The sequence below is a fragment of the Scyliorhinus torazame genome, chromosome 19 (assembly GCF_047496885.1).
Source record: "Scyliorhinus torazame isolate Kashiwa2021f chromosome 19, sScyTor2.1, whole genome shotgun sequence".
In the NCBI taxonomy this organism is placed as follows: domain Eukaryota; kingdom Metazoa; phylum Chordata; class Chondrichthyes; order Carcharhiniformes; family Scyliorhinidae; genus Scyliorhinus; species Scyliorhinus torazame.
Window position 1 is genome coordinate 94,842,123 of NC_092725.1, and position 27,568 is coordinate 94,869,690.

The window sequence follows — 27,568 nt, forward strand, 5'->3', positions numbered from 1 at the left end:
TCTTCAAATCCAACAAAGAGTGGGCACAGTAAGAAGTCTTACAACACCAGGTTAAAGTCTAACAGGTTTGTTTTCGGAGCACTGCTCTTTCCTCAGGTGAGTGAAGAGGTATGTTCCAGAAACATATATATATAGACAAAATTCAAAGATGCCAGACAATGCTTGGAATGCGAGCATTAGCAGGTGATTAAATCTTTACAGATCCAGAGATGGGGTAACCCCAGGTTAAAGAGGTGTGAATTGTCTCAAGCCAGGACAGTTGGTAGGATTTCGCAGGCCAGATGGTGGGGGATGAATGTAATGCAACATGAATCCCAGGTCCCGGTTGAGGCCGCACTCATGTGTGCGGAACTTGGCTATAAGTTTCTGCTCGGCGATTCTGCGTTGTCGCGCGTCCTGAAGGCCGCCTTGAAGAACGCTTACCCGGAGATCAGAGGCTGAATGCCCTTGACTGCTGAAGTGTTCCCCGACTGGAAGGGAACATTCCTGCCAGGTGATTGTCGCACGATGTCCGTTCATTTGTTGTCGGAGCGCCTGCATGGTCTCGCTAATGTACCACGCTTCGGGACATCCTTTCCTGCAGGTAATGAGGTAGACAACATTGGTTGAGTCACACGAGTATGTACCGCGTACCTGGTGGGTGGTGTTCTCACGTGTAATGATGGTATCCATGTCGATGATCTGGCACGTCTTGCAGAGGTTGCCTTGGCAGGGTTGTGTGGTGTCATGGTCGCTGTTCTGAAGGCTGGGTAGTTTGCTGCAAACAATGCTTTGTTTGAGGTTGCGTGGTTGTTTGTTTGATCACAAACCCACTCAAGTCGACCTACAACACAGACTACGGTGAGAGACTCTGCCGTCTCACCTCTCTCACACTCCTCAACCACCTCGTAAGCCAGCTCTACAGCAGATGACGCAACCTGCAAACCAAGATAGAGGCCATATTCTCAACCTGCGCTCAGGACGCAGCAGACCAGCTGCAGAACACTGTCAAACAGATGAGACAATGATACTACGCCTCCTATATGTGTCATGATATTCAGGTAAACGTCATAGCACATACATACACTGATGGACAGATCAACAGACCAATCAACATGACAGCCAATCACAGGCAAGAGCATACACAGTACAAAACAGGGACCACAACACTTCCTGAGGACTCGAGCAGGAGACGGCTCAGGGCCCAGAGCTCATTACAAGCCACTCAGACATCCACCATGTGCTGAGTGCCACTACAAGATAGAATTAGGAATAGGTCCACAGAATCAAGGGTCATGATCGAGCCTCAGTAAACAGTTTACCAGTGTAAATAGATGTTTGAAATAAAACTGCGTTGTACCATTCGCAACCGTGTTGGTTTGTCTGTGTAGCAGAGCACCCAACACTTCAATATGCACACCAAGAACAGGAAGCTTGAGAAACTCGGCATCACCGCCTGCAGCAACCAAGCCTCCCCCGGTACCACAGTAAAAAACAATACAGGGGAATCTATTGTCAACTTGTCGGACTACACCCTTCAACCAGACAAAATCGAATTCCTCAGCAGAGGGCTCAATTTCTGCGCCACCACCAAAATGGACCCCATCAGTCTCGCGGCAGACACGGAGGAATTCATCAGGCGAATGAGGCTCCGGGAATTCTTCCACAGACCCCAAGAGGCCGACAGCGAACCCAAGAAGACTACCAATGAACCGGAACAGCAGACCAAGAGATCTGCATTGCGGCAACCAAAGAGGAAAGAGCCGAATTGGACCCCTCCGGAAGGCTGCTGCCCTAGACTAGACATGTATGCTCAAGCCATCAGGAGTCGCGTCAATCCCAGAGTCATCAGTCGCATTCACAAGACAGCCACGAACGTCACCCAAGCACAATGCAATGCCATCCGCGCTCTCAAGACCAACCGCAACATCGTCATCAAACCAGCATACAAAGGAAGGGCCACCGTCATACTGAACAGAACGGACTACTGCAAAGAAGTATACCGACAACTCAACACCAGGACTTCAAACAACCGCGCAACCTCAAACAAACCATTGTTTGCAGCAAATTACCCAGCCTTCAGAACAGCGACCACGACACCACACAGCCCTACCATGGCAATCTCTTCAAGATGTGCCAGATCATCGACATGGATACAACCATTACACGTGAGAACACCATCCACCAGGTACTCGTGCGACTCGGCCAACGTTGTCTACCTCATACGCTGCAGGAAAGGATGTCACGAAGTGTGGTACATTGGCGAGACCATGCAGACGCTGCGACAACAAAAGAACGGACATCACGCGACAATCACCTGGCAGGAATGTTCCCTTCCAGTCGGGTAACGCTTCAGCAGTCAAGGGCATTCAGCCTCTGATCTCCGGGTAAACGTTCTCCGGGTAAGGCCTTCAGGACGCATGGCAACGCAGAATCGCCGAGCAGAAACTTATTGCCAAGTTCCGCACACATGAGTGCAGCCTAAACCGGGACCTGGGATTGATGTCACATTACATTCATCCCCCACCATCTGGCCTGGGTTTGCGAAATCCTACTAACTGTCCTGGGCTTCAGACAATTCACACCTCTTTAACCTTTGGTTACCCCATCTCTGGATCTGTAAAGACTTAATTACCTGCAAATGCTCGCATTCTAAGCATTGTCTTGCATCTTTGAATTGGTCTATAGATATGTTTCTGGAACATACCTCTTCATTCACCTGAGGAAGGAGCCGTGCTCCGAAAGGTAGTGTTTGAAACAAACCTGTTGGACTTTAACCTGGTGTTGTAAAACTTCTTACTGTGCTCACCCCAGTCCAACGCCGGCATCTCCACAACAAAGAGTGAGACAGACCTGAATATGAAAATCACAAGACTTGTTCGATATTGAAATCAATCTATACTCCTGCTCTTCATATTTTATGTAATAGTTAAGGTTTTTCTTTAAAAATTGTCATCTAGCAGGGCCCACAGTTTTGAACATTCTTACCGATAATTTAAGTGGAATGTGTTTAATCCGTCACAAACCCCATCATGTAAATAGTTGACTGCATAGTTAATCATTTAATTTTCACAGCTATTTCTGTATGATCGCTTTGTTTTAATCGCTTGTTCCATATCAGTCACTCATTTCTATTGATTTCATTTTATATTCTATTCCCTGTTTCTTTCTTTTAATACTCCACCCCTTTCCCCTCCCAAGTCGCAGCCCATTAAATATTGTCTGTCTGGCTGACCTATTTTGGATGTACCTCCATTTTATTATGTTGTTGCAATGTTACAAGCTGGATGTTTTAGAGAGCATTAGGCAAACTGTTTAATGAATAATCTCCATGTTTGCACTTGCATGCTGACCCACGGGTACTTTACAGAAGAGGTTTTGTTGAGTCCAGAGATGAGGAAGTTCTGTAAAATGTCAGCATGAAATGGTTAGAGACTCGACAACAGATACGATTCAGCCTAGATCATCACATGAACAACAACATTCTATCAAAGCAGTGGAATTTCCACTCTAATTAGTGTTGACAGGTTCATATTTGTAAGTATATATTTCTTTAAAATGTATATCAACCTGCAGATTTTCTGGTGGCAACTACGTGGGAAGCCATTCTTTCTGTCAGGAATAGTTTTGCTAAAAGTTAGACTATGGATCAGATGTGAAATTAATTTAGCAGCATAAAGGTTGAAAATATCAATCAACGGAGAAGCCATCAAATGGTTCATTCAACATCATCATGTCCAAAGTCTCTTCTGATTGATTAATTAAGAAGTTTTAATGTTGAATGTTTGTCAGTTTTGTGGATTTTGCCTTTTTTTAAAAACAATGCTTATGTTTTCAAAATACTCCCCAATGTTAAAAGTGTTTGAATAGCTCTCTAATGGAGATTGAGAGACTTTGTGATTTTGTACCATTTTGAACTGTTTTTATAAGTGCTCAAATAGACCCGGCTCTGCAAATTAACTGTCTGACATAAATGTTTTTGTATGTCACTTTTGAGAAGAACTTTGCGCAGTATTTAAAGGGCAAGGTTAGAAACGCTTGCATTACTTAACTGTATGGCAGGCAGGGCAGCACGGTAGCATTGTGGATAGCAGAATTGCTTCACAGCTCCAGGGTCCCAGGTTCGATTCCGGCTTGGGTCACTGTCTGTGCGGAGTCTGCACATCCTCCCCGTGTGTGCGTGGGTTTCCTCCGGGTGCTCCGGTTTCCTCCCACAGTCCAAAGATGTGCAGGTTAGGTGGATTGGCCATGATAAATTGCCCTTAGTGTCCAAAAATGCCCATAGTGTTGGGTGGGGTTACTGGGTTATGGGGATAGGGTGGAGATGTGGACCTTGGGTAGGGTGCTCTTTCCAAGAGCCGGTGCAGACTCGATGGGCCGAATGGCCTCCTTCTGCACTGTAAATTCTATAATAATAAGTATGTTCTCATTATTAATCACGATTGTAATGTGATATCTCATTAAAATGTTTAGCAGCTTGGAGCCTATAAGACGGGTTCTGCTTCTGCTTGTTGTTCCTGTGGTACTCGAATGTCAATGCGGAGACAGTAACAAGAGGCCACTGGACTTTAGGAAATCACCAGAAGTAGTAAAGGGGAGTTCAGAAAGAAATCTCTACACCGAGGAGGGCGAGAATGTGGAATTATCTGCTATAACCATTGCTGAAAACAAAACAGACCCCATAACTACATTTTTAAAAAGAGATCTAGATCATTGATTCCAAAAGAAGAATATTAAACAAAAGACTGCATTCCTCAAACTCAGGATTCTGTAGACTTGTATGCTGTAAGCCGTGGCAGCGGCCTTTTTCGTTATGTGAATAAAAGGGTATGGTGTCGGAAGACTCGCCTTAGCGAGATTATTACATTGGCGACGAGGAGTAAACACGTTTTTTTTTCCCTCTGAGCAACTTTCATTGTCTAGAACAAGCAGCTTCTCCAGTAAGAAAAAAAATGCCTCTCTTCAGTAAACTTGAACCTTATGATATAAGCAGAGAAAACTGGACCCAATACGCAGAGCGCATGCGTTACTTCTTCTGGGCTAATGATATTGAGGGAGACGTGAAACAGAAAGGGATCTTACTGACAGCTTGCGGTGCTCTGACAGTCAATGTGATAAAATGTCTGACCTGCCCAGCTGCCCCGACTTGAAGATTTGCAACAAGTTAGTAGACAATGTGACAACCCAAAAAAAAGTTATTGGCAGAACCAAACCTGGATTTTAAAAAAGCCGGCAAAATAGCTCTATCACTGGTAAATGCAGAAAAGGGGGTTCAGTGGCTACAAGGGGCATCAGACAGCAATGTCCTCTGATTGGGGGAGGGGACTTATGTAAAAATGACCATTGCTCAACTGAGGGCGCTTGTGTAAGTGAGATGTCAGATAGTCCATTACAAAATTGGAGCTAAACTTGCATCACCTGGCAGTCAAGGAAAAACACTGACGGGTCCAAGAATGCGAAGGAATATGTTCAGGAAAGTTGTAGATGCCAGATGATGGATGATTGCAAGCATTGCCAAAGGGCACAGCCAAAACAAAGTTATAGGAATAGGTAAAGCACACACTGTTCTGGGAAGAAACCAAGGCCAATACGGGCCTGCACCATGCAGGTATACCCACTTCCAGAAACAGGGACAATACAACTAAACCTATCATGACCAAGGTCGCCCCAGTAATGTAAATTTGTTGAGCTAAGAAGGGCATTAGTGATTGTGTGCGACTGGTTTATCAGTTTGAACTTCTCTCCAAATATTGTCATCATACGGCTGAATACCTGATTCTAACCATGTCCATTTTTCTTCCTTTGGACAATTATGCTGCATTTCATGTAAATCATGTAATAAGGTGGTTACTCCCAATTTGTAAATGTGATTGAATTCCTTATGCCATTGGGAGGCAGCTTCCCTTGCGGCTTGGTCCGCAAGAGCATTTTCTCTTGCTTCCATAGTGTCCTCATGAGTATGGGCTTTACATTTTAGAACTGATACTTCTTTTGGCAAGGCCATAGCTTCTAGGTGATCTCGTACTTCCTTTCCATTTCGGATAGGTGTGTCATAATATACACCAGTATATCATAGTGCAGACACACACTGATGGACATACAGTGGGACAAATCAACACACAAAACACCACAGCCAATCACCAGTTAGAGAACACTCACTATAAGACAGGGGGCATCAGAGTTCCCGCTCATGCGAGTTGCAGCTAGCTAGGAGGACAGAGCTCACAGCTTGCAACACAGACATTCACCATGTGCTGATTGGTTAGGACAAGGCAAAGGTCTTTAGTTAAAGCTGGTATCGTATTAACCCACAGTCTGAGTATGTTTAAACAGTTAATGAATCTTTTGTAAGGGCCACGAAGAATCCAGCACGAGTTTTAAGGATACAAAGTAATGACATTTATTTACTATAACATATATACATAACAGTAGCAGTAACTTCCCTTGCTACATACTCCTTCCTGAACTGGCCAGCTTTATTTATACTAGGAGTTTACTAGTGGTTTCTCTGCCCCCCTCATTGGGGAAGCTCATACTCCCCCAGGATTGTGGGATTGTCATTAGTCCCCAGCCAATGGTAAGTAGGCAGGTTATAACATCCCTACCCCCCAAAGTCCAAGGAATCCACCGAAGACCCTGGCGAAGGAGTGCGTCGGACTAGTTTTGTGCCGCAGGCTGGACACCATTTGCACGCGGCGCTGGATCAGGAGGCGTGTAACGAGACGGAGACCGGCTCTTCCGTGATGAACGGCGCGGTTGTACATCCACGGCCCGTGGACCCGAGGATTCCCCCTCTGATGCATCCTGTGTCTCCATCTCGGAGTCAGAGTCTGCTGCCTCCATCATGTCAGCATCTCTATCTCCATTCGGTCCCGTAACGACCTGCGCAGGCTTCGACTGAGGCACCAGTGGAAGATTGAGGACTATCTTCCCTTGTCTCTGGTCTCTGCGGCTGTTGAAATGAGCTCCGGGGGCGGGGAATCTTTTGAGGGGATGGTCTTCTGGACCGAACATGGTCTACATGTTTTCGCTGGAGACGACCCTGGGCTTGCACTTGGTAAGATATAGGGCCCGTTTGGCGAAAGATTACACCAGGAACCCATTGGGCACCACCAGCAAAATTCCGCACGAACACTGGGTCACCGGGCGCAAACTGCCGAATCGGCCGATGCCGAGAAAATCCCTGTCCCTGCCGTTCTTGTGTGCGGCGTACTTTTGTGCCAATGTCCGGGAAAACCATACTAAGGCGGGTGCGAAGTCTCCGGCCCATTAGGAGTTCTGCGGGAGCTACCCCAGTCACTGCATGGGGGGTGGTCCTGTACGTAAACAAAAAGCGAGCCAGTCTCGTGTCCATTGATCTGGAAGACTGCTTCTTTAGGCCTCTTTTGAATGTCTGCACTGCGCACTCTGCCAACCCATTTGAAGCCGGGTGCTAAGGGGCAGTGCGGATTATGGCGGATGCCGTTCATCTTTGTGAACCTCTCAAACTCCTCTCGTGAATGGCGTGCCGTTATCCGTGACCAGCACCTCGGGGAGGCCATGCGTACTAAACGATAAACGCATCTTTATTGTTGCACAGGACGTTGTCCCCTGCATCTTATGCACCTCTAGCCATTTAGACTGGGCGTCAATTAGTAGAAGGAACATGGATCCTTGAAAAGGGCCTGCGAAATCTGCATGCAAGCGTGCCCAAGGCCGCCCTGGCCATTCCCAGTGATGTAGGGGCGCGGCCGGCGGAAGCTTCTGATGCTCCTGGCAAATGGAGCAGTTTTGGGCCACCTTCTCAATGTTGGTGTCGAGGCCTGGCCACCAGACATAACTCCGGGCCAACATTTTCATTTTGGTCACGCCTGAATGCCCATTGTGCAAGTCTGATAGTATCAGCTCCTGGCCTTTTTCCGGGACAATCACATGCGTCCCCCACAAGAGGATGCCGTCTTCCACGCCGAATTCTGACAGCTTGGAGGAAAATGCCCGCAACTCGCCTGGGAGCTGTCTATGCTGCCCACCATACAGGACTATGTGCCGAACCTTTGACAGGACTGGCTCCGTCTGGGTCCACTCACGGATCTGTGATGCCGTGACAGGCAAGGTGTCCATAAAATTTAGGGTTGCAACCACCTCACCGGTCGTGGGGGTCGACATGGGGCCGATCAATAAAGGCAATCGGCTCAGTGTGTCGGCATTTGCTATCTGCGTACCTGGTTTGTGCTCCAGAGAATACTCGTATGCAGCAAGCAACAAAGCCCAGCGCTGGATCCGTGCAGAAGCAATGGGCGGTATTGGCTTATCCTCTCTGAAAAGTCCCAGCAGGGGCTTATGATCAGTCACGATAGTGAAATGACGGCCGTACACGTACTGGTGGAAGCGTTTCACCGCAAAAACCACTGCCAGGCCCTCCTTCTCGATCTGTGCGTACTTTTTCTCCGCTGCAGTCAATGTGCGGGAGGCGAAAGCTATCGGTCGTTCGGCCCCATTCTCCATCTTGTGGGACAGGACAGCCCCAATACCATACGGGGATGCATCACATGTGACGAGCAAAGGCTTTCCAGGATCATAGTGGGTTAGTAACCCAGACGACGACAATTGTTGCTTTACCCGCCGGAAAGCGGTTTCTTGCGGCTGACCCCAAACCCAGGTGTGATTTTTCTTTAGCAGAAGGTGCAAAGGGGCCAGCGTAGTTGCCAGATTGGGGAGGAACTTCCCGTAATAGTTTACGAGACCGAGAAAAGAACGAAGGTGCGAAGTGTCAGTCGGGGCGGGGGCATGTTGAATTGCACGCACCTTCTCTGCGACGGGGTGCAGACCTTCGCGGTCCACCCGATAACCGAGGTAGACTACTTCCTTTGCCTGAAATACGCACTTTGTGCGACGTAACCGGACTCCAGCCTCCGAAAAGCGTCTAAGGACAGCCTCCAGATTTTCCAAATGTTCCTGCTCCAACGTCCCTGTAATCAAAACGTCATCTAGGTAGACAGCCACACGTGGTAAACCTCTCAAAATGCCCTCCATAACACGTTGAAAAATTGCGCAGGCAGAGGATGCTCCAAAGGGCAACCGTGTATATTCATACAGGCCCCGGTATGTATTAATCGTTACATATGGTCGGGAGGCAGGGTCCTGCTCCAACTGCAGGTAGGCGTGACTCATATCTAATTTTGTGAACGAGAGTCCACCTGCAAGTTTCGCGTAGAGATCCTCTATGCGAGGCATTGGATATCGGTCGAGTCGGGAAACCGTTTTCACTGTAAGTTTATAGTCGCCACACAAGCGAACTGTGGTATCTGGCTTCATTACAGGTACAATTGGTGCTGCCCAGTCAGCAAAACGGACGGGCCTGATAATACCCAAACTCTCCAAACGAGTGAGCTCCCCTTCTACCTTCTCGAACAAGGCGTAAGGCACTGGGCACGCCCGGAAATAGCGCGGCGTGGCTCCTGGTTCAACTTGGATACGGGCTACGGCCCCTTTTATTTTCCCCAAACCAGGCTGGAATACATCTGGGTATCGTCCTAGCACCTCAGTCAACCCTTCAGAAACTGTTTGGAGGATGTGCTGCCATTGCAACCGCAAATGGCGCAACCAGTCCCAACTCAACAGGCTGGGCCCATGGCCGCGCACCACGATAAGTGGGAAACGCCCCTCCTGGCGTCCATAGACAACAGGGGTCATTGTAGTTCCTGCAATGTCCAGTGGTTCCCCCGTGTAGGTGGCCAACCTGGCCTGTGAGTCGGTTAATTTAAGGGTCTGTATACCCTGCTTGATGCGGTCGAATGTCCTCTGGGCGATCACGGAGACCGCTGCGCCAGTATCCAACTCCATCTCAAGCGGGTGGCCACTGACCCGTACTGTCACCTTAATGGGGGCCACACGGGGAGCTGCCACACAATGCAGCTGCAGGCAGTCATCCTCCGTCTCCACGTCCTCAGGAGCAGTCGCCGCAGGTTCAACCACATGGAAGGTATGGCCTCTGGGCTGGTCCCAGTTACGGCCCCTGGGCTGGTCCCAGTTTCGGTCGGAACGACGGCGCCTCTGGCGCCCCCAGGACCGCCGTCCGCGACGGGGTCGGCGCCTACAAGTCTGACACGGACATGGCTCCTCATCCATTGGCTCTGGAGAAGGCTCCCTTCAGGGAGGAATGTCCGACAGCCACTGGCGTCGGTCCGAACGTTGCCTCGCCAAAGCTACCACAGGAGTGCGGGGGGACGTTTTCAGACGGAAGGGGTTGCGCCCCAAGGCATGCACTTCCATTCCCTGTAGCTCCTGTACTCCTCGCTCTGCGCTCTCTCGGGACAATACTATTTGAATGGCCTGTTGAAAAGTCAATGTTGGCTCCGCTAACAACTTTCTCTGGGTGGCCGCATTGTTAATACCGCAAACCAAACGGTCGCGTAACATTTCTGACAAGGTCTCACCATAGTCACAGTACTCCGCAATCCTGCATAGAAAATCGGCAAGGGATTCTCCAGGGGTCCTCTCAGCGGTATTAAACCGGTAACGCTGGACTATCGTGGACGGGGTTGGGTTAAAATGTTGCCCCACTATATTCACAAGTTCATCAAACGTTTTGGTGTCCGGCACAGCTGGGTACATAAGGCTCCTAATCACCCCAAACGTATGCAGGCCGCAGGCGGTGAGCAATAGGACCACCTGGCGCTCGTTTTCGGTGATATTGTTTGCCCAGAAATAGTAACGCATCCGTTGTGTGTACTGGTTCCAGCTTTCCAGCACAACATCAAAAACATCCAAACGTCCGTACAGAGGCATGGTATAATAGTAAACAACTTCCAACCTGTATCCAACAAAAATCCAGGGAGGTGGCTTCAGCAGTGTAGACAGCTATTCACTTTAACCTTCATCACCAGTTTTGTAAGGGCCACGAAGAATCCAGCACGAGTTTTAAGGATACAAAGTAATAACATTTATTTAATATAACATATACACACCCCAGTAACTTCCCTTCCTACATACTCCTTCCTGCTGGTTCCTGAACTGGCCAGCTTAATTTATACTAGGAATTTACTAGTGGTTTCTCTGCCCCCCTCATTGAGGAAGCTCATACTCCCACAGGATTGTGGGATAGTCATTAGTCCCCAGGCAATGGTAAGTAGGCAGGTTATAACAGAATCAATAAAATAGTGTTGCACTATTTCAAGTGTTGGTGACCTGGATGTGATCCAGAACACCCAACACATCAAGGTGTACCTACTGTTGTGAGAAATCCTCTTTTTCTCCACAGATGGCCAAAATCATGTGCTTCTCCAAAACCATAACTGGAGTCAGTATAGTTGTTAGCAGTTTTATCTCTTGCCACATGACATGCTTCTGTTAGTGCTTTTAATTCGGCCTGCTGAGCTGATGTACCTGGAAGCAAACTTCCTTCTGCTAATACTTCGTATGGGCTTGTGACTGCCCACACAGCTTTTCTGATACCCTTGTCAATAAAAGAGGAACCGTCGGTGAGTGTTCGGGGGGGGGGAGGAGGTGAGTGTTCGGGGGGGGAGGTGAGTGTTCGGGAGGGGGAGGTGAGTGTTCGGGAGGGGAGGTGAGTGTTCGGGGGGGGAGGACGTGAGTGTTCTGCGGGGGGGAGGTGAGTGTTCTGGGAGGGAGGTGAGTGTTCGGGAGGGGGAGGTGAGTGTTCGGGGGAGGTGAGTGTTTGGGAGGGGGAGGTGAGTGTTCGGGGGGGAGGTGAGTGTTCGGGAGGGGGAGGTGAGTGTTCGGGGGGGGGAGGTGAGTGTTCGGGAGGGGGAGGTGAGTGTTCGGGGGGGAGGTGAGTGTTCGGGAGGGGGAGGTGAGTGTTCGGGGGGGGAGGTGAGTGTTCGGGAGGGGGAGGTGAGTGTTCGGGGGGGAGGTGAGTGTTCGGGGGGAGGATGTGAGTATTGGGCGGGGAGGTGAGTGTTCGGGGGGGGAGGTGAGTGTTCGGGAGGGGGAGGTGAGTGTTCGGGGGGGGGAGGTGAGTGTTCGGGGGGAGGTGAGTGTTCGGGGGGGGAGGTAAGTGTTCGGGGGGAGGATGTGAGTATTGGGCGGGGAGGTGAGTGTTCGGGAGGGGGAGGTGAGTGTTCGGGGGGAGGTGAGTGTTCGGGGGGAGGTGAGTGTTCGGGGGGAGGATGTGAGTATTGGGGGGGAGGTGAGTGTTCGGGAGGGGGAGGTGAGTGTTCGGGGGGAGGTGAGTGTTCGGGGGGAGGTGAGTGTTCGGGGGGAGGATGTGAGTATTGGGGGGGGAGGTGAGTGTTCGGGGGGGGAGGTGAGTGTTCGGGGGGAGGAGGTGAGTGTTCGGGGGGAGGTGAGTGTTCGGGGGGAGGTGAGTGTTCGGGGGGAGGATGTGAGTATTGGGCGGGGAGGTGAGTGTTCGGGAGGGGGAGGTGAGTGTTCGGGGGGAGGTGAGTGTTCGGGGGGAGGTGAGTGTTCGGGGGGAGGATGTGAGTATTGGGGGGGGGAGGTGAGTGTTCGGGAGGGGGAGGTGAGTGTTCGGGGGGGGAGGTGAGTGTTCGGGAGGGGGAGGTGAGTGTTCGGGGGGAGGTGAGTGTTCAGGGGGGGAGGTGAGTGTTCGGGGGGGGGAGGTGAGTGTTCGGGGGGGGGAGGTGAGTGTTCGGGGGGGGGAGGTGAGTGTTCGGGGGGGGGGGAGGTGAGTGTTCCTGGCGGGGAGGAGAGTATTCTGGGGAGGGGAGGTGCGTGTTCGGGAGGGGGGGGAAAATGAGTGTTCCGGGGGGGAGGTGAGTGTTCCGGGGGGGGGGGGGGGTGTGGAGGTGCGTGTTCAGGAGGGGGGGAGGTGAGTGTTCTGTGGGGGAGGTGAATGTTCCTGGGGGGGTGGGGGGGTGGGGAGGTGCGTGTTCGGGAGGGGGAGGTGCGTGTTCGGGAGGGGGGTGGTGAATGTTCCTGGGGGGGGTGGGGGAGGTGCGTGTTCGGGAGGGGGAGGATGTGAGTGTTCCGGGGGTGAGCGTTCCGGGGGGGAGGTGAGTGTTCGGTGGGGTTGAGTGTTTAGGAGGGGAGGTGAGTGTTTGGGGGAGGATGTGAGTGTTCGGGGGTGTGAGTGTTCGGGGGGGAGGTGAGTGTTCAGGGGGAGGTGCGTGTTCGGGGGAGTGTGGTAAACCACTGTGTTCCTATATTAAGGGTTGTACGGTAGAACCTGCACTAAAGTCTGGGGAGAAAAACCGAATGGTCGTGGACTACCGCCAGACAATCACCAGGTACACGCAGCTCGACGCGTATTCTCTCCCATGCATATCTGACATGGTTAACCAGATTGCACAGTACCGGGTCTTGCCAACTGTGGACCTGAAATCCGCTTACCAGCAGCTCCCCATTCGTAAATTGGATCGTCCATACACCTCCTTCGGCGTCACCAATGGGGTTTTGGTCTTCCAAAGGGAGATGGACCGAATGGTCGATCGGTACAGCTTGCGGGCCACGTTTCTGTACCTAGACAATGTGACCATCTGCGGCCATGATCGGCAGGACCACGATGCCAACCTCGCTAAATTTCTCCGCACCGCCACTCTCCTCAATCTCGCGTATAGCAAGGGGAGGTGTGTGTTCCGTATAAACCGCTTAGCCATCCTCGGCTACGTGGTCCAGAACGGAGTTCTGGGGCCCGATCCCGACCGCATGCGCCCCCTCATGGAGCTGACCCTCCCCCACTGCCCCAAGGCCCTCAAACGCTGCCTGGGGTTCTTCTCGTATTACGCTCAGTGGGTCCCAAACTATGCGGACAAGGCCCGCCTACTCATACAGTCCACTAATTTCCCCCTGTCGGCAGATGCCCAACAGGCCTTCGCCCGGATCAGAGCTGATATTGCCAATGCTGTTATGCGCGCTGTGGATGAAACACCCCCTTTCCAAGAAGGAAGCGACGCATCGGACATCGCCCTTGCCGCCACCCTCAACCCGGCAGGCAGGCCGGTGGCATTCTTTTCCCGCACCCTCCATGCCTCTGAAATTCAACACTCATCCGTCGAAAAGGAGGCCCAGGCTAGCGTTGAGGCCAGCAGGAGATTTACTCTCCTCACTGACCAACGGTCGGTAGCCTTCATGTTTAACAACACACAGCGGGGCAAGATCAAAAATGACAAGATCTTGCGGTGGAGAATCGAGCTCTCCACCTATAACTACGAAATTAAGTATCGCCCTGGCAAACTCAACGAGCCCCCAGACGCCCTATCCCGACGTACATGTGCCAGCACACAGGTAGACCGACTCCGGACCCTGCACGGCAGCCTTTGTCACCCAGGGGTCACTTGGTTGTACCACTTCATTCAGGCACAAAATTTGCCCTACTCCGTCGAGGAAGTAAGGACAATCACCAAGGACTGCCAGGTCTGTGCGGAGTGTAAACCGCACTTCTACCGGCCAGACCGTGCGCACCTGGTGAAGGCTTCCCGCCACATTGTCAAGTTTAATGGAGTAGTATCCAACCGGACTTAACTGATCACCATGTGCCTGGGCTAGTACTGCAGTCATGTAACCATCTTTTGCATGAACAAACATGGTAAAAGGTTTTCCGTTGTTTGGAATATCTAAGGCTGGTGCTGAACACGGGGCCATTTTCAAATTTAGGAATGATTGCTTCTGTTATGAATTGAGTTTAACTGAATCTTTTGATTTCCGGTTTCCTTTTAAAAGACCATTCAATGGCTGGGATAACTGAGTGTAAGAATCAATCCCATTTCTGTTAAAATTACACAGTCCCAAAAAAGATCTCACTTCCTGAACAGTTGAGGGTTCTTTAGCGGCTTTGATGGCAGCCGTTCTGTCCTGAGTAAGATCCCTTTTGCTTTTGAATATTTTATGACCTAAGTAGATAACTTCTTCCTGGGAAATCTGGGCTTTGGCAAAGCCAGCTTTGTGATCATTATCACTGAGGTTGTTCAGGACTACTCGTATGTCTTTCTCATGATCACCTTTATTGATGGAGGCTATCTGAACTTCATCTACGTACTGGATAATGGTGGAAGGCAGATCAGGCAGTTGCCTGAGATGATTCTGTGGAGCCATGTGGTAAACAGTTGGGCTACTGTGAAAACCATGTAGTCTGGTCCATGTGTACTGTTGTTGATGAACGGTGAAAGCAAACCATGGTTGTACTTGCTTAGCTAGTGGTACTGACCAGAAAATATTCGCCATGTCAATGACTGAAAACCATTGAAGGTCAGGAGTTAAAGAGTTAAAGATTGTAGACGGATCTGCCACTAAAGGAGCTTTTCTGACAATGAATTGATTTGTCCTTCTGTAGTCAATAGTAAGGCGCCATGTGCCATTAGCCTTTTTTACAGGCCATACAGGGCTGTTTGATGAGCTGTGAATGCACACTAAAATACCCCTTTCTTCAAGTTGTTTTATTATAGGTAGAATGCCTTGAATTGAAGTTTTGTTAATTGGTACAAGGTGGAGCGGATCCCATGAAAGTCACTGGTTCCATTTTTAAAAGGCCACAATCATTTTTGTCTTTTGCCCAAATTGGATGATTCTGTATTTCATCTATTTTGATGTGTCTCATGCACCAGGTGATTTTTCCATTATCGAAATTAAGTGAAGATTTTAGTTGAGATAAGGGGCAGGATTCTCCGCGAACCGGCGAGGTGGGCCACTCCGGCGCCGAGGAGTGGCGTGAACCACTCCGGCGTCGGGCTGCCCCAAAGGAGCGGAATCCTCCGCACCTTCAGGGGCTAGGCCGGCGCCGGAGTGTTTGGCGCCGCGCCAGCTGGCGCGGAAGGGCTTGGCACCACGCCAACCGGCGCCGAAGAGCCTCCGCCAGCCGTCGCGAATTGGCGCATATGCGGGAGCGCCAGCGTGTGCTGGCATCATCCCAGCGCATGCGCAGGGGGGTTCTTCTCTGCACCAACCATGGCGGAGGTTGACAGCAGTCGGTGCAGAGGGAAATAGTGCCCCCACGGCACAGGCCCGCCCGCGGATCGGTGGGCCCCGATCGCAGGCCAGGCCACCATGGGGGCACCCCCAGGGGCCAGATCCCCCTGCGGCCCCCCGAGGACTCTGCAGGCCGCCCCTGGAGCCAGGTCCCGCCGGTAAGGACCTGTTGTGATTTACGCCGGCGGGACCCGCCGAAAATGGGCGGCCACTCGGCCCATCGCGGGCCGGAGAATCGCCAGGGGGGCCGCAGCCAGCGGCCGCCGACCAGCGCGGTGCGATTCCCACCCCCGCCAAAACCCTAGCGCCGGAGAATTCGGCAGCCGGCAGGGGTGGGATTCACGCCTAAGATGTCCATACCTAAAAGTGCTTGTGTTACCGGACCTACCCAAATTGATGCCATCAGTTCATGTGGTCCAAATTCTAAAAGCAATGGCTCAGTTTGTCGCAGAATTAAAGAATCTCCTCCTGCAGCAAAAGTGTTAATTTTTCCTGCAGTTAGGGGAAATAAAGCAGCATAGTTTTGAGTAACACAGGTAAGTTCAGCTCCAGTGTCAAAAAGAAAATCGATATGAAAACCTCCCACTCTTAGCGAAATATATAGTCCATCCTTTTTCTGTTCCAAAAGTGCATGTCGAAAAATATGGAAAGAATCACGAAGAGTGGGGTCCATTCGTTTTTTGAATGATCAAACGCATTTGAGCTGGAGTGTAGCTGTTTAACATTTCGTTCATGCCATTGTCGTCATCGTGTGCGTCCCTACGTGGGTACGGCTCGTCCCTACATGGGAACGGCTGGGAGGGTCTAGAATCCCTGTACGCAAGTCTGGGTGTGTCTTGTTGGAACGTAACCCTAGATGTGTCTTGTCTGTGCTTGTTACGTGATTGGCCACAAAGTGGATACTTATTGTAGGAATCATTGCATACTTCATTGTCATCTCTTGACTCGAGCTGTTGTTTATGATAACATGAAACCATCCAATGTCCTAGTTTACCGTAGAAAAGGCATTGTGGTATTTTCTTACGTGATTTTAATGGAGCAAGGGTGCATACTTGCCCCGATGCTTCTGGGCAGGTTGTAGTTACTGCTGTTATCCCTGCAGGGGCTGCAGCAGCTGCCGCTGGAGCAGCGGGTAACACAGGCTGAATTTGAGCAGACGCAGTGTTATAGTTTGTCTGGTTATGCATATCGCGATCTATCTGAATGCATCGGTCAACTGTCTTGCGATATGTACCAGCTGTGGCCCAATTTGGTCAAATCAGATTCAAAGCATTAGAAATTTCAGGTTTAATACCTGCTATAAAAGCCGTCTTAATTGGACCTAAAGTGCTTGTGTCCCAAGTGTCAGTCTCATCTTGGAGTGTCATTCCTGAATGTTCTATCCAGACATGTAAAAATCTGTCTTCAAAATCCTGTATATCTTCAGTATATTTTTGAATGCAAGATGTGATTTTAGACCAATCGGTTTTCGGAGGGGGAAATTTTAGTGGCCAATTTTTGACTGCTAGCCAACCAGCTTCTAAAGTTTGCAAGTCATCTCCAAGGGCAAGTTCTACCTCTTCTCCAAGAATTGCACTGTCACGAGTGCCTACCATAATAGACAGAGAATTTGTACACCATCTAATGGGTGAAGATGGTAAATGGATTACAATCTGTGAAGTTGTTCCCATGTGGTCAAACCACCCCTTTTTGGGTGTTGAAGATCTTTCGACCATCTGTCAACTTTTTCAGGGTCTGCGACCTCATGTACCCAATGGTGGCCAAATATAGTTCTAGTAGATATCCCATCATTTCCACTTACTTCTTTGCTTCCAATCTTAACCCGTTTGTGTTTTAAAGGGGCTAATCGAATTACTTTATTATTTTGCATTCTAGGAAAGCTTATTTCATCACTTTCTTCATCTGAATCAATTGGCAAATGAAGTTTAGATTTTGATTTAGTACTGGCACTTGCTCTTGGCGTGAAACTGGAGTTGGAACTGTGTTGCTCAGAGTACTTACCCCAGCATCAGAACTAACATTCACGTTTGTGCTTTGATTTAAATTATGAGCTGCAAGACTGTCTGTCAAGATTTTGCAGTGTCCTTTAAAATTGCTCATTTCACCTTCTAAAACACATCTTTCCTCGACTAACTGACAATTTTAACTTTTGATTTCAACAAATTATTTTTGTAACTGTTGGTATTTGGTCTCTGATTCAATATTTTTACCTTGTAATTCTCCAATTTGAAATGATTGTTGTTGAACTTTAAAGATTTCGTTTTCCAATGATGTTCTAATTTGATCACATTGCTCAAGTCTAGCTTTTGCATCTCGTAATTCTTCAACAACTGCGGCTAGTTGGTCTTTAGTGGAATTAAGGTCATGATCGCTTTTATTTTTAACGATTACCTCTTGCTGTCTGCGAAGCTGTGCCATTATTGCAACAGACCATTGTGCACGTTTTTCACATTTTAAGCATATGGTTTTTCCCCATGCCCTCTTGATATTATCGAGGGACCACTGTCCTTTGGGGTTTTCTTATTTTGATTCAATTTTTCTTGAAACTTCAGACAGTCCAAATTGTCTACGAATCAAAGATCCACAATCACCCAATATATTATCAACAGAGACATCCGGTACAGAGAGACCTCCCTTGGAAATTGTGGGAAGTAGTTCTCGACCATTTGAAGGTTCTGAATCTATTTTAGGATTCATTTCCGCCATAAACTCAACCTTACACCCAATTTTTTGGGTCGTCAACTATGTGTAATCTGTGTACAGTACCGCGACTATTCTTTCAGTCACATTTTATTTTAGTTTCAACGACCGGCACCCGATTGAATTAACACTGTCTATAAAAAGATCCTTTCTAGGGGTCGAAGCACTGCTTGATGCGGCTTTAAGACTTTTAATGGGTGAAAAAGATGTTTCTTACCCCAGTCTAGCCATTTTTCTTTGGGTCTTCCGTCCTTCTTGTCTTCCGTTAGCGGTACGATCGTTCGTCTTCCGACATCCTCCGATTCTCCCCGATCATCTCCGACTTGTTCCGAAGGTTTCCGAACCTCTCCGATTTTGTCCGATTTCATCCGATTTCCTCTCAGCGCTCCTCCCCTTTTGCCGAACTACGCCAGTTGTAAGAGATCTACCATGCGGAATTAGTGAGGAACTTGCGACACTAAAACTCAGTAGAAATTTGAGTTAAAATTTCTCGGATGCAAACAAGAATCGTTTATTGCCTCTATTTGATTACAATTGAGAGTCACTTAAATCTTATTCTCTAATAAGGCTAGCAAAAAGGACTTAAAGAGAAGCACCTTGTACACAATTTAACTTTTAAAATAATACAGAAATGGTTTCTTGCTTACGGCACAACAGTTTGAATTTACTTCAAGAGTTAGAGTGGGAAGTGAAAAATAGAGATAGCGAATAGTTTAGATCAAAGTATAGAATGATCCGTATAAAGATGGCCGTACGGACCTTCACGGTTATAGGAAATCATATCAGTCTTTAGCCATCTATCTACACCTTTAAGTCATCCTAATTGGTTTGGGTTAGAATCAAATGAGTTTGATTTGACGGTTAGCTGTCAATCTATAATGTGCAACATTAGCTTTAAATGTTTCATGTCTGAATACTTGTACATGTTATGGAATGCAATTCTGTGCTGTTATCACGACCAGTTTAAACTGGACTTCTGCTGACTTAACTGTTAGCCACATTGTAGACAATAGCGCCTTAATGTTGCTATGGTGCCTGCCCTGTCCTTGGATTGATATCTGGTACGGCTTGTGTTTTAATGTCACACTGTCTTGCAAATGTATTTGCTTGAACAATGGAGCTCAGTAAAAGTGAATTATGCGGTGTCATGCTGTTTTGTGTCTCTATTGAAGCTAAATGTTTTGAGATGACCTGAGGTTATGAGTGAATTTAAAATCCGTATTTAAACTGGTGCTTAATATTTTGCGCTAAATAGCCATCTTTTACTTATCAGGTGTATTAGAAAATATTTGGTTTCTACACAAGGACAATACAACTAAACCATATCATCATGACCAAGGTCACCCCAGTAATGGTGGAACTGCTGGGAAACAGTAATCCATTGAAAATGAAGGTGGAAATGGGATCTGCAGTCTGTTATCAGGGAGCAGACATATGATTATCTTCAAACTGGTATTCAACTCTTGAGCTTAGAATACACGAAGGCCAGATTAGCCACCTACACAGGAGAATCATTATGAATAAAGGGCACCACAATGACTCCGTGACCTACGGGCAGCAATCAGCCTGACTCACACTCATCGTTGTGTGGGACCAAGGACCAATGGGGAGCAATTGGCTCCAGTGGATCAGGCTGAACTGGCTAGAGATTTTCAGCCTGGGTGTGGGAGGACTGCATGAAGTCATCAGCAAATACCCTGACGTTTTCCAGGAAGGACTTGGAAAAATAGGAGGAGCCAAAGTTAAGATTTATGTTGATCCCGATGCCACACCTAAATTTTTCAGAGTGAGACGAGTTCCATACTCTCTACTGGAAAAGGTGGAGACCGAAACTGAGCTTCTGGAAAATCTAAGCATTATAAGGCCAGTACAGTTTGCAGAGTGTTAACTGGACAAATTGGACCGTCTCGGTGGAGATTATAAGTTAACAGCCAATCAGGTTTGTCATGTGAGAGTACCTTTAAGAAATGGGTGGTTATAAACGGGTATGTATGTAAATATCTGTAGTGAGAGTACCTTTAAGAAATGGGTGTTTATTACTGCAGTGATGTCAGAGAGTGGGTGGAGCTGGGCTGTCTGTCAGCTTTTTACTTTTGTTTTAGACTTTGCTGCAGGGTGTGTTTTAGTTTCGTTTTCAGAGCTGGATAGCTGCAGTCACAGCCAGAAGGTGTATGAATCTCTCTGTAATCTAAAGACTGTAAATCGACCCTGGTGATTTAAAACTAATAACAGTAGCGACTTTAACCTGATATGCTTCGGGTAAAAGGTGTTTTAAGTCTTATGGATGTTAAAAGGAAAGCTTAAAGGGTTACTTAGTGTTGTATTCTTTGGGGGTTGTATTTGAATTGATGGTTGCTGAAAATGTCCACTGTGTTTTAAAAAGGTTAAAATGAGTTAATAGAATAAACATTATTTTGCTTTAAAAAATACTTTTCCATTTCTGCTGTACCACACCTGTAGAGTGGGCCGTGTGCTCCCCATACCACAATCTAGTAAAAGTTGTGGGTCAGGTGAACTCCATGATACACTTTGGGGTTCTCTAAACCCTGGCCCATAACAGGTTTCCAAGCTAAATAGATACCTAAATTCTCAAATTGAAGACCTGTACACCAAGTTAGCAGGTTGCCGGACATTCACTAAGTTGGATATGAGCCATGTCCATCTTCAACTTGAATTAGACGAGCCTTTCTGGAAATATTTTACAATCAATATGCTTAAGGGCCTATTTGAGTACACACACATCGTCTCATCAGCGTGTGCCATATTCAAACAGATCGTGGAGAACACACTCCAAGGGTTACCCAAAATGGTTGTGCACTTGAGTGACGTCCTGGTCATGGGGCTTCAAAACGAGAGCACTTGGTGAACCTAGAAGGAGATCTGTGGAGATTTGTGGTACACCTGAAGAGGGAAAATATGTTCTTCAAGCAACTGAAGTGACATACTTTTGCTATCGGGATGATGAAAAAGATTTACATTCAGTAAAGGACAAGGTAAAATCCATCAAAGAGCACCAATTCCAAGAAACACCACAGTTAAAATTCTTCCTGGGATTAGTAAATTATTATGGAAAATTTATCACAAATTTGATCTCCTTACTGACCCCCTTGCATACCCTATTATGGAAGCACCAAAAATGGCCTTGTGAGGCACCACAGGTGGCGGGCGACCTTCAATAAAGTTAAACAACAATTTCTGTCATCCAACCAATTGGGCCGCTTTGATCCCAAGAAGGAACTTGTGATGAACAAATAAAGAACAAAGAAAAGTACAGCACAGGAATAGACCCTTCGGCCCTCCAAGCTTGCGCCGACCATGCTGCCCGTCTAAACTAAAATCTTCTACACTTCCGGGGTCCGTATCCCTCTATTCCCATCTTATTCATGTATTTGTCAAGATGCCCCTTAAACTGCTTCCACTTATGAGGTCGTGGAGGCACTTTCACACCACAGGAAAGATGGAAATGAAAGGCCTATCGCCTATGTATCTAGGAACCTTTCAGGTGCTGCGCGCAGGCATTTTCAAATTGAGGACGAGGGCTTGGCGGTAGTGTTTGATGTAAAATGTTTCACAAATACGCCTACAGTAGGAATAGACTCCCAGATAAAGCATTATAACCGACTTTTTAAAGAGGATAAGGCAATTCCCCCAATTGCCTCCACCCAGGTACAATGTTGGGTCCCGTTATTTCAGTTTATGAATGACCTTATGGAGTACCAACCTGGACCCTGGATTGATAACGCTGATGCATTGAGTGGCCTCCCACTGCCCACAAGCCCGGCACCTTTATCAGCATTAGAAGACTGAAGTAGACCCCAAAGAGGAATCTGCTTTTCAGTGCTCCCTTCGGAAGTGAATGTCCTCAATTTGGTTCACACCACGAGATCTGGTCCCACCCTTGATTAACCTTAGACCGATTGTCAAGGGGTTAAAGTGACTTTCTCGTAGCGAGGGTATTGGGGGGGGGAAAACGGACTTAGGGGGGAGGGAAGTTATGGTGGCCACAAAGGACACAGGGGATTATAAATAGATCTCCCCGTGAGCTTTGCGTGGTATAAATTTCCCTATTGAGTGGGTGGGAGCTCGCCCAATGAGAAATGACCAGCGGGAGCTTAAAACCCGCTGCTTCAACGCGGACCGGTATTCTGTAGGCCCCCAGGTTTGGGTTTCTGTACTGTAAGCCATTGCAGCGGTCTTCATCATTGTACTAATCAAAGGGAATGTGACTGGAAGACTGGCGTTGACGAGGTTATTACATTAACATAACAATTGCCGAAATTTCAAAGTATTCATTGGATGTGAAGCTGTTCTCAGATAAGAGATGGTGATTGATAAACACATGTTCTTCCTTTATTTATTTATTTATTTAAAAAATTTAGAGTGCCCAATTAATTTTTTCCAATTAAGGGGTAATTTAACGTGGCCAATCCACCGACCCTCCACATCTTTAGGTTGTGGGGGCGAAACACACGGAAACACGGGAGAATGCGCAAACTCCACACGGACAATGTCCCAGGGCTGGGATCGAACCTGGGACCTCAACGCTGCGAGGTGCTAACCACTGCACCACCGTGCTGCCCCTTGTTCTTCCTTTATAAACTATTATTTCTTAAAAGTCTTCTTTGTCCTTCCTGCCCCTTCCCCTCTCTCACTTCCCCTCCATCCCTTCCTTGCTGCCCCTACCTTCTTTCCTTCCTTCCTTGGGAACTGTTTTATTTCTCTCGATCTCACTCCTCTTTCTCTTCCTTTGATTTTTCTCCGTCCACACTGCATTTATGGAAATGAACTGCCTTGCTCCGATCTTGTGACTGTGCAAGTGACAAATGTGCACTGACAGCTACTTATCTGAGGCACTTACACCACACACTGCGTTCTTTATCAGTGATAGAGTAGGAAATCTAATCTTGCCCTCTTGTTAAATGGCTTCCTTACTGTGATAACTGTGATGAACCTTATTGCTTTGGATTTTTGCTGTGCTATGTTGGGCTGTATAATCACACCAGGCGCAATATAATCCAGCCATGATGTGGAATAGACTCCCAGATAAAGCAGATAATTTACCTTATTGATTAATGCCTTTTAACAAGGGCCGACTGAATTCCTCTTTGGCAGCAGAATTATAAAGATAAGCAGAGTTAGAGATAATTGAATGTTTAGATCTGATGGTTCTCAGCCAATTAAGTTCTATCTGAAAATGTGAGTTGATTGAGACCTTTAGTCCATGATGTCTAAAGGCAAATGAGCTGTTGTGGAGTATGAATGTGTTAGGAAAGTGGTTTGGTACACAATGGTCTTCCACGGGAGATTAAGTGTCCACAGTAAGTTTATTTCTCTTTGTGCTACCATAACGTCAGTCTAAGATATAATCTTCCTCCAACGTTGCCGCTCTTTGCAATAAGTAGGTAAACTGTGTTGAAATACAGATCAGCCATGATCTCCTTGAATTGCGAAATAGGTATAAGGGGCGAGATTTTCCGACCCCCCCCCCCCCCCCCCCCCCCCCGCCGGGTCGGAGAATCGCCAGGGGGCGGCGTGAATCCTGCCCCCGTCACCGCCGAATTCTCCGGCACCGAAAATTCTGCGTGGGCGGGAATCGCGCCGCGCCGGTCGGCGGGCCTCCCCGGCGATTCTCCGGCCCGCGATGGGCCGAAGTCCCGCTGCTGTCATGCCTGTCCCGCCAACGTGAATCAAACCACCTACCTTATCGGCGGGACTGGCGGCGCGGGTGGGCCCTGGGATCCTGGGGGGGGGGGGTGCGGGGCGATCTGGCCCCGGGGGATGCCCCCATGGTGGCCTGGCCCGCGATCGGGGCCCACCGATCCGCGGGCGGGCCTGTGCCGTGAGGGCACTCTTTTCCCTCCGCCTCGGCCACAGTCTTCACCATGGCTGACGCAGAAGAGACATCCCCCCTGCACATGCGCGGGGATGACGTCAGCAGCTGCTGATGCTCCCGTGCAGTCCTTTAGGCCCCGGCTGGCGTGTCGCCAAAGGCCTTTCCCGCCGTCTGGCGGCGCGCCAACCACTCTGGCACGCGCCTAGCCCCTCACGGTGAGGGCTTGGCCCCTAAAGGTGCGTTTCTCCGCACCTTTAGGGGCGGCCTGACGCCAGAGTGGTTCACGCCACTCCATCCTGCTGGGATCCCCCACCCGCCAGGAAGGAGAGAATACCACCCAAGGAGTTGAATGGCCTCCTCTTGTCCCTCTGGTCCAAACTTCAAATGGCAGCACAGTCTGCAGTCACCTGGAAATTTGTGCCCTCAAATACTTTGGGCTCAAAGGAAGTTTGGTGGCGGGGCACCTGTCTCTATCCCACCTCAATGATAACTGAGGCCTCCGATATCAGCAGCAACCACTGCTCCCAAGTGGTATGGCCCACATTGACAGCTACCGGCCTCGGATTGGCGGCAGCTCTTGGGGGAGAGATTTCCACCTTGATCCATGGGAAGGCTCACTACTTCCCAGTCATTCGTTCTGGCAAAGTGGTTCTTCAGGATCAGTAAGAAGACTTACAGCACCAGGTTGAAGTCCAACAGGTTTGTTTAGAATCACTCGCTTTCGGAGCACAGCTCCTTCCTCTGGTGTTGTAAGACTTCTTACTGTGCCTACCCCAGTCCAACGCCGGCATCTCCACATCAGTTTCTTCAGGATAGTGTACTAGGTAAATTATCTTCAGCTGCTTCATCAATGTTGTTCCTTCCATCATAAGATCAGAAGTGGGATGTTCATGGATGATTGCACAATTTTAAGCACCATTCATGACTCCTCAGATGCTAAAGCATATACATAGAACATAGAACATAGAACTGTACAGTGCAGTACAGGCCCTTTGGCCCATAATGTTGTGCCGAACTAGTCTGAAACTAAGATCAAATCAACCTATTCCCAATCATTCCAGTGCACTCAATCATTCCAGTGCACTCCATATGCCTATCCAATAACGCTTGAAAGTTCCTAAAGTGTCCGACTCCACTACCATAGCTGGGAGTGTGTTCCACTCCCCAACCACTCTCTGAGTAAAGAACCTACCTCTGACATCCCTCCTATATCTTCCACCATGAACTTTATAATCATGCCCCCTTGTAACAGCTACATCCACCCGAGGAAAAGTTGCTGAACGTCCACTCTATCTATCCCTCTCATACACCTCAATTAAGTCACCTCTCATCCTCCTTCGCTCCAATGAAAAAAGCCCTAGCTCCCTTAACCTTTCCTCATAAGACCCACCCACCAATCCAGGCAGCATCCTGGTAAATCTCCTTTGCACCCTTTCCAATGCTTCCACATCCTTCCTATAATGAGGTGACCAGAACTGCACACAATACTCCAAATGCGGTCTAACCAAGGCCCTGTACAGTTACAGCATAACCTCACGCCTCTTAAACTCAATCCCCCTGTTAATAAATGCTACACACTATAGGCTCCCTTCACGTCTCTATCCACTTGGGTGGCAACTTTCAGAGATCTATGGATATGAACTCTGAGATCTCTTTGCTCCTCCACATTCTTCAGAACCCTACCGTTAACCATGTAATCCGCATTCAAATTTGTCCTACCATAATGAATCACCTCACATTTATCAGGGTTAAACTGCCACTCTTCAGCCCAGCTCTGCATCCTATCAATGTCTCTTTGCAGCCTACAACAGCCCTCCACATTATCCACTACTCCACCAATCTTGGTGCCATCAGCAAATTTACTAACCCAACCTTCAACTCCATCATCCAAGTCATTGATAAAAATCACAAATAGCAGAGGACCCAGCACTGATCCCTGTGGTACACCGCCAGTGACTGGGCTCCAGGTTGAAAACTTACCATCTACCACCACCCTCTGTCTTCTATGTGATAGCCAGTTCCTGATCCAATCAGCCAAATTTCCCTCTATGCCATGCCTCCTTACTTTCTGCATGAGCCAACCATGGGGCATCTTATCAAACGCCTTACTAAAATCCATATATACGACATCAACTGCTCTACCTTCATCTATGTACTTAGTTACCTCCTTAAAGAATACAATCAAACTTGTGAGGCAAGACTTACCCTCACAAATCCGTGCTGACTATCCTGGATTAAGCTGTATCTTTCCAAATGATCATAAATCCTATCCCTCAGGACCCTTTCCAATAATTTACCGATGACCAAAGTGAGACTAATCAGTCTATAATTCCCAGGGTTATACCTATTCCCTTGCTTGAGCAAGGGGACAACATTCGCCTCTCTCCAGTCTTCTGGCACTATTCCTGTAGACAGTGAGGACATAAAGATCAAAGCCAAAGGCTCTGCAATCTCATCCCTCGCCTCCCAAAGAATCCTAGGATATATCCCATCAGGCCCAGGGGACTTATCTATCCTCAGGCTTCTCAAAATTTCTAACACATCTTCCTTCCGAATATCTACCTCCTCCAGCATACCAGCCTGTATCGCACTATCCTCCTCAACAACATGGCCCCTCTCCTTTGTGAACACTGAAGAAAAGTATTCATTTAGGGCCTCTCCTATATCTTCAGACTCAATGCACACGTTCCTTGACCGGCCCTAACTTCACCTTGGTCATTCTTTTATTCCTCACATAAGTGTAAAAAGCCTTGGGGTTTTCCTTGATCCTACCCGCCACGGACTTCTCATGCCCTCTCCTAGCTCTCCTAAGCCCTTTCTTGAGCTCCTTCCTAGCTATCTTGTATCCCTCAAGTGCCCTAACTGAACCTTGTTTTCTCATCCTTACATAAGCCCTCTTCTTCCTCTTGACAAGACATTCAACCTTTTTTGTAAACCATGGTTCCCTCACTCGACCATTTCCTCCCTGCCTGACAGGGACATACGTATCAAGGACACGCAGTATTTGCTCCTTGAACAAGCTCCACATCTCAATCGTGACTATCCCTGACAGTTCCTGTTTCCATCTGAAGCTCCCAATTATTGCCTAATCACATCGTAATTACCTTTCCCCCAGTTATAAACCTTGCCCTGCTGTATGTTCCTATCCCTCTTCATTGCTATAGTGAAAGTCACCAAATTGTGGTCACTATCTCC

General features: G+C 48.3%; 1 protein-coding gene across 2 annotated transcripts in view; it reads left to right on the forward strand.

The window, feature by feature from the left end:
• Positions 1-3,230: 3,230 nt before the first annotated feature.
• Positions 3,231-27,568, forward strand: part of nr1h4 (nuclear receptor subfamily 1, group H, member 4) — a 130,118-nt gene continuing 105,780 nt past the window's right edge. Inside the window, exon 1 of one of the 2 annotated variants that reach the window (XR_011936507.1) lies at positions 3,231-3,516. The gene's annotated coding sequence lies outside the window, so the exon portion shown is untranslated. The remainder of the gene's footprint in view (positions 3,517-27,568) is intronic. The other variant, XM_072484833.1, reaches the window with a different exon arrangement.